The sequence below is a fragment of the Oreochromis aureus genome, linkage group 5 (genome assembly GCF_013358895.1).
Source record: "Oreochromis aureus strain Israel breed Guangdong linkage group 5, ZZ_aureus, whole genome shotgun sequence".
In the NCBI taxonomy this organism is placed as follows: domain Eukaryota; kingdom Metazoa; phylum Chordata; class Actinopteri; order Cichliformes; family Cichlidae; genus Oreochromis; species Oreochromis aureus.
In genome coordinates, this window is record NC_052946.1 from 8,925,455 (window position 1) to 8,937,835 (window position 12,381).

The window sequence follows — 12,381 nt, forward strand, 5'->3', positions numbered from 1 at the left end:
CTCCTGTCTTTAGTGAGCACTGTACAAGAAGCTGGAGCGAGTGACTGTGAAATTAGGACTTTGGGGCTCTGAACATGTCTAATACCCAAGATATGATGTAAATATCCCTTGTGCAGCTCCTGGCCGTGCACAGATCCATTCCTAGATTTAGTTAAGTTACATGCTTTCTGTTTTCCTACTGATCGTGCCTGTTATGAGCAGCCAGTTGAAATGGTTTATACAGTTGTTTGTAGCTGGCCATGGGCACAGTGTGGACATAAAGGGGTGGACATGGTCAGCAACAATGCTCAGTTGGTACTAAGGTCCCCAAAGTGTGCCAAGAAGATCCCCCCCCCCACACACACACACACACACACACACACACACACACACCACCACCACAAACCTGAATTAGTTATACAAGGCAGGATGGATCCATGCTCTCACGCCGTTTACATCAAATTGTAAACGTGCACATGGCACAGCAGAAATTGAGACTCATCAGATCATGCAATATTTTTCCAATCTGCTATTGTCCAATTTTGGTGAGCTTGTGTAAACTGTAGGCTCAGTTTCCTGACAGGACTGTTACATCGTCTGGTCTTCGGCTGCTGCAGCCCATCTGTTTTAGGGTACAATGTTTTATATAATCAGAGATGCTCTTCTGCATACCTTGGTCTATAACAAATTATTTTGCCCTACTGTTGCCTTCGTATCAAAATACCCACAAACTGGAAAACCCCAGTCGATCAGTAATTCTCGGATCAGCCCGTCTGGCACCAACAACCATGCTTTGTTCAAAATCACTCAACTCACCTTTCTTCTCGTTTTGGATCTTGACCATGCCAACATGGTTAAATGCATTGAGTTGATGCCATGTGATTGGCTCATTAGACATTTGCATTAAAGAGTTAAACTAGTATACCTAAGAAAGTGACTGGAGAGTGTATAATAAGTGTTGTTATTTTCCTGCTAAAATGTGAATTACTGACAAGAAGACTGCTTGTTAGCAGTTCCTCTGGTAACAGTGACACCAAATGTCTTTGTTATCACACTGGCATTAAAAGAGCTGAAAGGAAGCTTTTGTGGGTTCATGATTGCATGTGTTTGGCAAAGACGTGTGATATGTTTCCAATTAATATGGACTGTATATGAACATTTCTTAAAGGGTGGATGTATATTCCAAATGCAACATTGTTTAGGTTAGCTTTAACAGTTTAAATAGAATTTAAATAGAGTTCAAGTACAACATGGTAAGATGTGTCAAGACGACACATAACTATGAATGGTTAAAACTGAAGCCTGTGCAGTGCCTTAAATCTGCATTCTTTTAAATGACCAGCAGGCGGTGACTCACACTTGCAAAAAGAGGAAGCGTTTTAAAGGGAAGTCTGGGGGGAAACTTCCCTCTCATAATGTGTGGTTTCAGTAAACAGTTTCCTGATGTGTTTATGTTTTCAGTCACTTGTATATAGTCTTACTTAATGCATCATCATCTTCACTTTGTAAAATATGGTGCCCGATAAAGTAAAGAAAACTATGCATTGTTAATACAGCACTGTTAAAAAAAAAAAAAAAAAAAAAAAAATACAAAGTGCTTTGATAGACAGGCAGAAAATGAATACTCAAAGGTCAGATTTAAACAGAAAGCAAGATGGCTAAACAGCTCGAAAGAAAAAAGGCATCACGTGTAATGGAATCAAAGAAATACATGCCTAGAAAAATGTGTTTTAACATGTGATTTTCAAGCTGGTTGCTGGTTGGTAACTTTATCTCCTCAGAAGGTCATCCCAAAGTGAAGGAGCCCTGATAGCAAAAGAATTTTAATCTTTAGAGTTTTAAGTCTCAACTTGCACCTGAGGATCGAAGGATTTGAGCTGGCTCGTATTGCACGTAGACTTCACTTTAAACGTAATCAGTAAAATCCTAGTCGTTTCCAAATCGTACCGAAAACCAACAGGAAAAGGTCAGGATGGGGATAACGTGATGCTGTCTGCTAATTCTAGTAAAAAGCCGAGCTGCTGGATTCTGAAATGGAGAGCAACTTCCTATTTATACCAGAGGGAATGGCATTGCAATAGTCAAGCCTTGAGACAATAATTGCACAGACAACTTTCTCCAGGTGTGGATAAAGCAGAACTGTACGTTTTACTGACATCTGGTTCAAAGCTGAAAGCTGAACCAAACTGAACACCTACGATTCTGACAGCGGGCTTTAGCTTAGTAGGTAAAGCCAAGAGAACTCCCTGTTGTAGATGTATGAGTGTGTACCTGGGTTTCTCAGACAGATCCAGTCACTGGTCATTATGTCTGATTTAAAACAAAAAACATGCTGATGGTAAAAATGCTTAGCTCTGTAGACCTTACTACAGCAGCAGCCTCCCCCAGCAAGATAAACTGGAAATGCACATTACAACGTCCAAACTTCCCATATCCTAATATGATTTAGCATCCACAGAATGCCCAACAACAAGCCTGATCTATAGATGGACACCAGCACATCCCACAGGACTCAAAAGATCCACTGCCAGTGTCCTCAAATCACAGACCACCGTTAGAAAAAGGACGGCTAGACGGATGTTTTAGCAGCATCATAGGAACTTATCTATAAGCTATAAAACATTAATCAACTAACCCTACTACAGCTTTCCTTGAGTAAAGGATGCAAAAAATGTCCCAAAAACTACATTTCATATATATATATATATATATATGTATATATATACATATGAGTAATGTAATGTGTATATATATGCCATTTTAACAGAGCATTATCTTACTGACTAACTTTTTGGCTCACAAAATTTGGAAACATATAAGGCCGGTGCAGTCTTGCCATTTATATTTTCAGAGGCAGTCTTTGGTAACCTAACCCCTGCTTCTTCTTCTTCCTTTTATTCATTTAACAGTTCTTTATAGGTCATTATCTGTACACTTCCTCCTCAAGTCCTCCTCCTTTCATCACACTTTCAATGCTACAGCCCATGGCAGCAAGGGGAAAAACACCGTATGAAAGCCATCCGCCCCTCCCGTTTGAAATCAAGAGGAGCTCCTATTCATTTGCTTAATTACCTAATTAACAGAAAGCTAATTACTTTGTTGTGTGCACGCGTATGTGTAGAGAGGCTGTTACGTAACTGATAGTGATCCTCAATTAATTTGTAACTGCACTCCATCAAGTCGGGGCCTTAATCCGCGCGACACATCACCAGCATGACACCAACAAAACAGGATAATAAATTCCGACACAGGCACATGGCTGCTGGGCTCCGCTGAGCTCATAGATCCAGTATTGACATGCAGATCAAGCCCGTGAAGGAATAGAAAGCTGGGATTGTGTGTTAGATTAACACCATAAGACTTTATAGACATTTGGATTTTTATCTTTAATTACAGCAGACAATCATGTTTACAACCTTATGTTAATCAAATGAAAAGCTGTAGAAAATACAACTCAGAGTAAAGTGTAAGTCCTATAGGAATTTTATGGTGATCATGTAGTTGCATCACAACGAGAGTGCAGACACATTCAAAAGCCAGATGTGCATGTTTTGTGTGTCAAAGTGTGAGTCTGACAGTTTAGTATTTAAACTGAAATGTAGTGTAGGCTCACAGGAGGCTCTTCATTTTAGGCCCCAAAGTGACTGATCTGTCTGTGAATGCTTATAGGCTACAACAGGTAGCGCACCACAGAGACATATACTCTCTTGTGTGAAATCTTATCTTTGTTTTGGCCATTTGCCTGCATGTAATTGTTTTTATTTCTTCAGTTGTGAACACTTAGTTTTAGAGGAAGGTCCCGACATTACAGCAAAACACATAACTCCTGCTATCGGCAGCTCCTAGTTTGGATTCAGGAGACACCCTCTCTACTTTTAAGATTAGGCTTAAAGCTTTCCTTTTTGATAAATCATGTAGTTAGTCCTGCTTTCTTCCCCTCATTCCCAACTGTCATGGGAGATGGTTGGCCTTCCCTGAGCCTAGTTCTGCTGTTGTTTTTTTCCTGTTTAAAAGAGATTCTTCCAATTGCTTGCTTATAGGGGTCATCTGATTGTTGGGGTTTTCTCTCTATTATTATAGGATCTCTGCCTTCGTGATTTGGTTTTATACAAATGAAATTGAATTGAAATGAATTGAAATAAATTGCTCAAAGGACAGCTGTCTTGTGCTCTGGCCTTGAAGGGCTGTAAATTTAGACAACACCCATGAGCTACGTGCTATAATACATACACTGTAAACAAAGCATTTTTAGAACATCATCTATTTTCTATAACCTGCACTTCTACACTTTACTGATGCAGTTTATTTAATAAAAACTAAACACATAATTGGGATCTTATTATACCCTCTTTAACTCTTTTATTTTAAAAATGAAACCTGTTTGTTTTTCTTGTTAAATGTTTAAAGCCTTTACAGACCTAGTTTATGTGAAGCATTTCAAGAGACAACAGGAAGTAGTTGGTAATGCTGTATTTTCCTGTTTGTTACTGTCACTATGAAGTAACACGGACAATGTCAGCTCACTGTGACATTTGGTGCACTGCTGATGGTGTCAGAGGTTACTGCAGTAGGGCAGAAGGTTGCCTGACAGTCTCTCAGTAACATAAGAAATAAGAAATCTGACATTTAGGTGCAGAACTGTAGACAGCAGCCTCCTGCAGGCGGCGCAGAAATATTATTAGGACCATGACATAGTGTTTTTTTATTTGTGTTAAGTGGAATAATCAGTGTTTGGTGCCAAGTCAATGAGCAGTATATGTATTACGCTCAGTGACAGACACCAGACTCCAGTTGGTGAATCACAGGAAAACTTACCAGGCAAAAAACATATATAAAAAGTTTTATCATCATTAGTAATAGTATATTAAAGGTTTAAGTGCTTCATTATTTTAAATACCAGTGCAATGGGATGCTTCAAACTTACAAAGTTTATGCCAAGACTTAAGTAACAAAACAAAAAAAGCATATATTAATGGATTATGAATATGAGAGAAGCTTTTGGATATGAAATTGTGTATGTTTTGTTAGGGGGGTTGATTATACGAAGTCAAATATCAGTAACCTCAAATTGCGAGTGTTTGTTCAGTGGAAATATTAGAGTAATTCGTCTCATGACAGTGTGCTACCAGAGGGTGGCGCTCTCTACTAAGAAACAGTCTCTCATCAGAGGTCTATCAGCAGCACTCTGCTCTGATGCAGCCATGATAAATGCAATGTCCTTTACAGTGAAGTGAGCTGTGCTTCTCTAATATTGATCAAGGCCAAAAAAGAGGAATGAATCAAAGAAATTCAGAGTATTTTCTGAGGGCACATTGATGCTGCCTTACACTCAGCGTTAACTGGACACTTAAACCATCCCAGTCTCCTCTCCAGGGCATTTGAGTTGTGGTTGCATTTGTATAATTGCTTTTGTGTAAGAGTGAGCAAAACTTTTAAACCAGAACAGTTACTCCAAACAGTGAAACAACTTTGTTGAAATGTAGGTGTGCTGACATTCCCTTTAAAATATCCAGAGGAGCTAGCTTACATGTTAGAAAATGATAAGCAGCCCATACTGACAAGAACCTGGACTTTGGTTATCTATACTGTCATTATATCTACCCGCCCCCCATTGCTTAAAACTCCTCAAAGCTGGAGATTAAAACATCTTTGATGAGTATGTCAAAGCATTTCTGTCTTTTTTATTAAGTGAGGCTTTGGAAGAGTTATGATGAACCATAGATCAGAAAATATAATAGTAAAATAATAATAAAAAAAAAGACAGGAGAGTTTTTCTGAAATAATAGAAGTTCATTCAGCCTCAGTTATAATTAGTGAGCTTAGAGATTTTAGCTTTTCTGACAGCCCCCTCTCTCCTGTCACATTTTCAGCTAAAACTAATGCATATCATTACATTTCCCCATAGAAAGGACCTACTAAGTGCTACTAAGTGCTACTGAAATGTACTTGTGACTATGATGTTAGGATCTGCAATGCAATGAACGTTGTTTACCTCAGGTGGATATGACGTCACGGATTTGGAAGATCAAAACAACAACATCCAAATCAGCGATTCTTCCTTTTTTTTCCTCCTTCTTTTCACAGCGTGTTAAAATCTAATAAGAACATTAAGCAAGGAGCTCGTGCCTTTTCCTGCGAGACAGACTGGCAGGCAGCGAGTGTGAAACTCCACATTTCGCTTTATTTCGACGCCCTCGGTAAGATTATCTTTTAAGTTACTTAGTTAGTTCCCCCCCTCCACCTCCCGGGCGGAGTAATATTCACTGTTTACTGTGTGATTTGTTGTTGCACGCATTCTCGGTACACAAGCTCGCGTGCACGGCTTCGTTATCTCATACTAGCGAATCGGTACCCTCCGCGTGCGCCCTGTTAGCTGCTGTAAAGCGTTTTTTTTTCCGTTCTGGTAAGTTTCACTACTATTCTAATGTTAACGTTAGCTTTGCTGTTTCGTGTCTAGATACCTGCTGCGGCTGCTGCAGCTGCACTCGGATACTCGCACCGAGTTAGCCTCGGTTTTGTCTTGCTGTTTGCCGAATTGTTTCAAATAGCGAAATAAATAAACACCTGTATTATTATAATGTAGGGCGATAGGTAGCGCCGTTTTAAGGCAGCTGTACCGAGCGGCTTTTACAAGAATATCTTTACGACTCTATATTTATCCTCTGCTTTTTTGTTCTTTTTCTTTTTTGGGAAAAGTTGGGTTTCTAACTTAGTTGAGGCTACTCGTGAGACCCCGGGGGGAAATGCACCTCTCGGCCAAATAAGTATTTTCAAAATGAATGCTACATGTTTATAACGTGCTGCTTAGCAATGGCCGCTAACAGACCGTAATTACCACGCTACCTATTAAGGATGCGCTGTAAAAGTTGTTTTTTTTTGTTCAACTTTACACGGTGAAGGGGAAGTTTTGAGTGCCGTGATTTCTTTGGAGTGAAACCAGGGATGGAGCTTTTCCCCCACGTGTTAGCTGTGCTCCAAACTCAGAAAGACCGGAGGAAGTCAGAAGTGTAGCAAGCCCTCAACTTTGAAAGTTATCATTACTTTTATTTGGCTGTCCATCAGTTGCGTTATTCAAGCGTGTTCTTTCGGTGTGGCTTCCCTGCTCAGCGGTAAGGCTGTGTACCCAACACAAGTAAAAGCGGATATTCATTTCGTAACGTTTCATTAACACAAAGGAATTACGGAGTTAATTCCTAATTATGGCTGTGGTAACGTAAAGTAGCACTTTAAAAGTGGTGAACGTTATATTTTTCAACTTTTATAGTGGTTTGCACAGGATGTGAGACAATGGTTGTGTTGAATAAGATGTGCTGTGGGTTACAGTTGAACATTTTCATAAATGTAAATTGGCTGGAGCTGCGATCACTGTACGGAAAATGGAGATTATTTTGTTTGTTAATTTAATAATTGCAGATCAAGTTGTTGCAATAGTGTAATTAAACTTTTTTTTCAACTAATAGACAATAACATTATTATTTGTGCAAAGGAATGTTGTACTGCACTGTAGCATTTAAGCTCACCTATTGCAAACACGTTAAAACATTTTTTTAAATTATTTTAATGTGTATTTTGTAACAGGGGTACTACAAGCAAATAAGCACTATTTACAAATACAACAGTGGACAACTAATAAACAAATTATCTGATGCACTCAGTCTGTGATAATTTTTAATATTAGGCAGAATTAAAATAGTGCCAAAAATTATTATAGTTTTTTTTAATAACTAAAGTAAATAAATATAAATAAGTCTTGCCCTAATGTTTCATACAGTAAGATTGCAGCTGGCAACTAAAACTATCTGAAATTTTACTAAAGGGAAACTGCAGCTTTAACAACTATTGCTGGCAGTGCTCCCTCCTTCTTGGTCTTTGGATTAGTCATTGTCTGAGGGGAAAAAACACTTTTTTGTAGGAGAAGTAAAGTAAACAGCCTCCAACAAGCGAACCTTGACAACCCAGATTAAGGAAAACATTGGAGATCAAACAGTGCTGCTGCTGGGCTGTTGTCATGAGCTGCCTGAGAGAGAGCTGCAGACTATTTGAACAGGCACTGGGGTTTGTGTGCTCACTTATGCAGAAATGGACCTTCGCAAATGCTGACCCAGGTTTCCAAAGAAAAAAAAAAAGAAAAAAAAAATCTCAGGATGAACTTTCTTTGCAACTTTTCCAGGGCCTGCTGTTTGACACGGCTATTACATACAGACATTCAACCTTCTGCTGTTTCTGATGGGAACGACCTAAGTGTGTCCCCCACGCCTCCGTCTAGAAACGAGAAAGACTGTACTTTCCTGCTCCGTACTGAAACTGAATAAATTGAGTTTGCGAGGGGGGGGGTTTAAAAAAAATAGCTTGAAATTTGAGGAAGAGCAGCTGTATGCATTGTAATGACGCAAGATGCTTAACACACCAATCTGTGATTTTGTATTATTTGGAAAGCCCTTGTTACTAGTTTGGCCTCTTCAGGCTTGGGGTAAGGCTCTTCTTTGTAGAGAGCCGAGGTTCAACTGGTAAGAAAGTAATCAGTCACTCATGCATTCAGTGCGAGGACTCCCATCCCTGAGTGGAGCGGCCCTCTCTTTCATCTGACGGCTCAGTATTTGTGAACACACATTGAAATACCCTGTGCTGGGTACAGAGGGGCTGTAAACTGACTGTGCACCCGAGCTCGCAGCTGAATGATAAGGAGAGTTATTTTCGGGTCCAGTGTGGGAATAAGATTCTGCTTTCACTATATTGTTTCCTTCAGATTTATTTGCCTGCTTCACCCCTCATTTGATTGCAGATTACAAGACGCCCTCAAAACCAGTTGCTCGAAACCTTTTTTTTTTTCCACAAACCAAGACAAGTGACAGATGAATAAAAGGGAATTTTCTGGTAAATGAATTTGTTGTGTGATTTTTGCATGTTTGATTCACGCGCCACAAAAGGGGGAGAAGAGTACCGGCAATATGAATATGAGTGTAGCATGCTCATTAGTGCTGTGTTACATGAATGGATAACAAAGGGAAGCAGAACAATATTTCCAGGGTAAAGGTTAGTGTGTCCCGGCCCCTGTGGTGTGGCCCCTGGCAGACTGTTCTCTGTGACAGCAAAGGCGATTGGTCAGAGAGTGGACGGCTTCAGGTGAGCTCTGCGCAGCTCCTCGGTCTCTATGGAGACTGCCAAAACGCTCAGGATGGCTATTAACTTGGGCAGCCATTAATTACTGTCTTCTACTGTCATCTGTCCTTAATAAAGGGAGGGATGCTGACAAAAAAATGTCATCTGCCTGCACGGGAGGAGAGAGAGCATGCAATTACAATCAATTAACTTGAGTTACAAAATGAATTTACTGCTGGTGTTGTGTTTCAGGAATACAGTGCAACATTGGAGCACAGCCTGTTTATTGCTGGGAAATAAATTATGCTTGAGCTGTTTAAATATATAAGAATATTTCCTTTATCATCTATGGTGTTTTAAAAAAAACCCACTTGTTTAATTCAGGAAGTTGGAGATGACCGTTTTACATTGGATTTCAAAATAAAATGTATTTATTTTAATCACATAAGAGAAAGCAAACAGGAACAAACAGTTTAAGAGAAGGGACACTGATGTTTTTAGAAGTGCAGCAGAACCCATCCACATCTTTTTAGTAAATAATCAAAATATTCCAAATTTAGCTAGTTATAAAAAAATGAATAGACAGTGTTATGAGTTGTTGCTGGTAGACTTATAAGAATATCCAAACAGTTTAATATGATCATTGTGCTCTTATTCCTACGAGTCCATGTTTTTCTGTCGAGTTAGCCTCTTACAATGCAGTAGCTTAAAAACCAGAATTTCCTCTGTAGTACACCACCACAGAAGGTTTGGGGAAGGATGCAGGTAAGCTACAAACATTTTGGTCCAGACATGAGGGGCTCAGACATATGCTGCAAGCTGTGCTCAGCTGCCAGGCTGAACCTCAGCACCTGTTTCTATCAGCTGTCCAGTCTGTGTGTGTGTGTTTATGATGTGGCACAGTTGGGCTGATAATATCATTTTTTAGGGATTTCTCTCCAAAATGTATTGATAATCATTCACACAGATTAACTCACATTTTCAGCTGAATTTAATCATGCTTTTTTGTGTCAATGAACCGTATTTCTGCAACATCCCGGTTTGTTTTGCTTACAAATTTACTCACACATTACTCAGTAACTGTGACCTGACCATCAGTGTAACATTATGATACAAATATGTTATAAAACAAATTTCCCACGTGTGGGACTAATAAAGGTTATCTTATCTTATCTTATCTTATGTTTATTATTAATATTTGCCAGTGTAATAACAACATAATAGCATATTTGTTTTATACACTACCTAAAGATGTACCACATATGTGTGTGTTTTGAGTGTATAGAGGTTGTTTACTGACCCCCAGGTTGTGGCATGTTGGCATAACCCTAGATAGTAACATGCTGTTCTGTTTGTCATTCCAGGACAACATGGACAGGAAGTGAAGCCAGCTCTGAGAATAATCTAAAGGCACCCGTGACAGTTTGTAACATCAGAACTGTAAGTGGTTCTCAACTCTGTTAAAACTTCCATAGTTTATGTAGGCACTGACTTATGATTTGAAGCCTCTCTCTGTGTGATTCGTCTCACAGATTAGTATTTTTTCCTTACAGTGTGAAGTGATGTAGACCGTAACGTTTGTTGCTTTGCTTGTCACTACAGAAAAAAAGATAAAACAGTAATCACAGATGAACTGATTTAATGTTTGGATAGAATATCAGGAAAATCCTGACATCGAAACCTGACTCAAGCATCAATGACAGCAATATGATCTAAGTTACTATGCCATATATCAGCAGCAGTGAATCAGGTGCAAGCAGAGAGCTAAAGCAGCATGGAAGAAGCTAACAGGAAAATCTCAGCAGTTTGGGGGGTTTTCATGCTAGTTATGTCAATAGATTTCATCGCTTAACCTGCAAACTGTGGTCAACTGAGTTGACGAAACTGAAAAACTGCAGTGATGCTTTCTTTCTCTTGCTCACTCTCATTGTTTTTATGTTTTGTGTTTACTGCACTTGTGGTAACATTAAGTGTTGTTGCCAGCTCTTTTAATATTTTTCACTTCATTCGTATCCTCTCTCCACTCCCTGTAAACATGTGTGCGTGTGTGTGTGTGAGGAACAGTAAAATAAAGTGCACTCAGACTGAGTGGAGGAAAGGTGAAACTACACTACTATACATGACCATAAATAACAGCTGCTTACACTGAGGTGAGAGGAAACTAGTGCAAATGAATTAGATGAATAAGATGAACACGATTTCTAAACTTTGTATTTGTTTTTGTCCCATTTTTATTTACTACTTTATGCATAAAAATACAAAGTCAGTAAAATTGATGTATTTATTTGTTACATTTTATTTTACCAGGTTTGGAAAGCAGTGTCTGAGTCGAGACCAATGTTGTCTTATACAGTCCCACTCTGTTTCTCACAGTGAGGAATGCATCTTATTTACACCTAACCACCAATGGTGTTAAATTACGACATGATATAATGGAAAAAAAGGTGATTGGGTGCATCCCTAATGGTTACTGTTGAGATAAAAGGGTCAGCTGTGTTGTAATTCCAGAGCTCATGTGATGCAAGGTGTTAAAAAGTCAGCCAGTTTCACTGGTGTAGGAATGGTGATATTTATCTAACGTAAATGTGACTCAATACAATGTGGAAAATAATAATCCAAAAATTGTAATAAAAAAAGGCAAAAAAATATGTTTTCAATACGTCAGTGACAACTTGTGTGGTTTAGTATCTTTAAGCTGCCTTCACTAAGAATGAGTTTTCAGGTGAGCCATGTGGTTAGATCTGCGATGTAGTTTGTCTGTTTGTAAAGAGTTTGATTCTTGTGTTGCCACGCTGTAATGTTCACTTTTTATCTTTGGTGGCTTTTCATGCTATGGCACAGATTTCTCTGTTCATGCAGAAGAAAAGTAGATTTTACTTGAATCGCACTGTGTAAATCTTAAAACCTATCCAAAGCTGGATCTCTAGAACTTCAAAATAAAAGCTTTCAGAGCTCGCTTGTAGATTAGATCAATACTATGGTTTGTGGAAATAAGAGTAGCAAAACTGACATTTATTGATAGGAAAATGTCACAGACTACTATTTAAGCCTCGGTAAGTGTAGTAGGGATATGAAAAAATAAAATAATAAAAATATAAAATGAGGTTGCAGGAGAAATTTTTTTAGGCCCTCATCTTTGACTTCTTCGCTGTGTTTTCACTTGCCAGTCCAAGCGTAATAAGAAACATAACATGGCAGAGCCTGCTCTTCCATCATCATTGCTGGGTGGAAAGTTGGTGCGCTTTGATCATGTCTTTTGGGCGCATCACTCCGGCTTAGCCTGCTGCTCGCTATGTGATAAGC

The 12,381-nt window shown here is 39.0% G+C and overlaps 1 protein-coding gene across 16 annotated transcripts in view; it reads left to right on the plus strand.

The window, feature by feature from the left end:
• The first annotated feature begins 6,020 nt into the window (after window positions 1-6,020).
• Window positions 6,021-12,381, plus strand: part of foxp1b (forkhead box P1b) — a 146,536-nt gene continuing 140,175 nt past the window's right edge. For 8 of the 16 annotated variants that reach the window (XM_039612102.1, XM_039612088.1, XM_039612100.1 and 5 more), the window contains exons 1-2: window positions 6,022-6,176; window positions 10,443-10,518. The gene's annotated coding sequence lies outside the window, so the exon portion shown is untranslated. Of the gene's footprint in view, window positions 6,177-6,267; window positions 6,383-6,422; window positions 7,089-10,442; window positions 10,519-12,381 lie in introns of those variants that run through there. The other 8 variants (XM_039612084.1, XM_039612092.1, XM_039612086.1 and 5 more) reach the window with 4 other exon arrangements.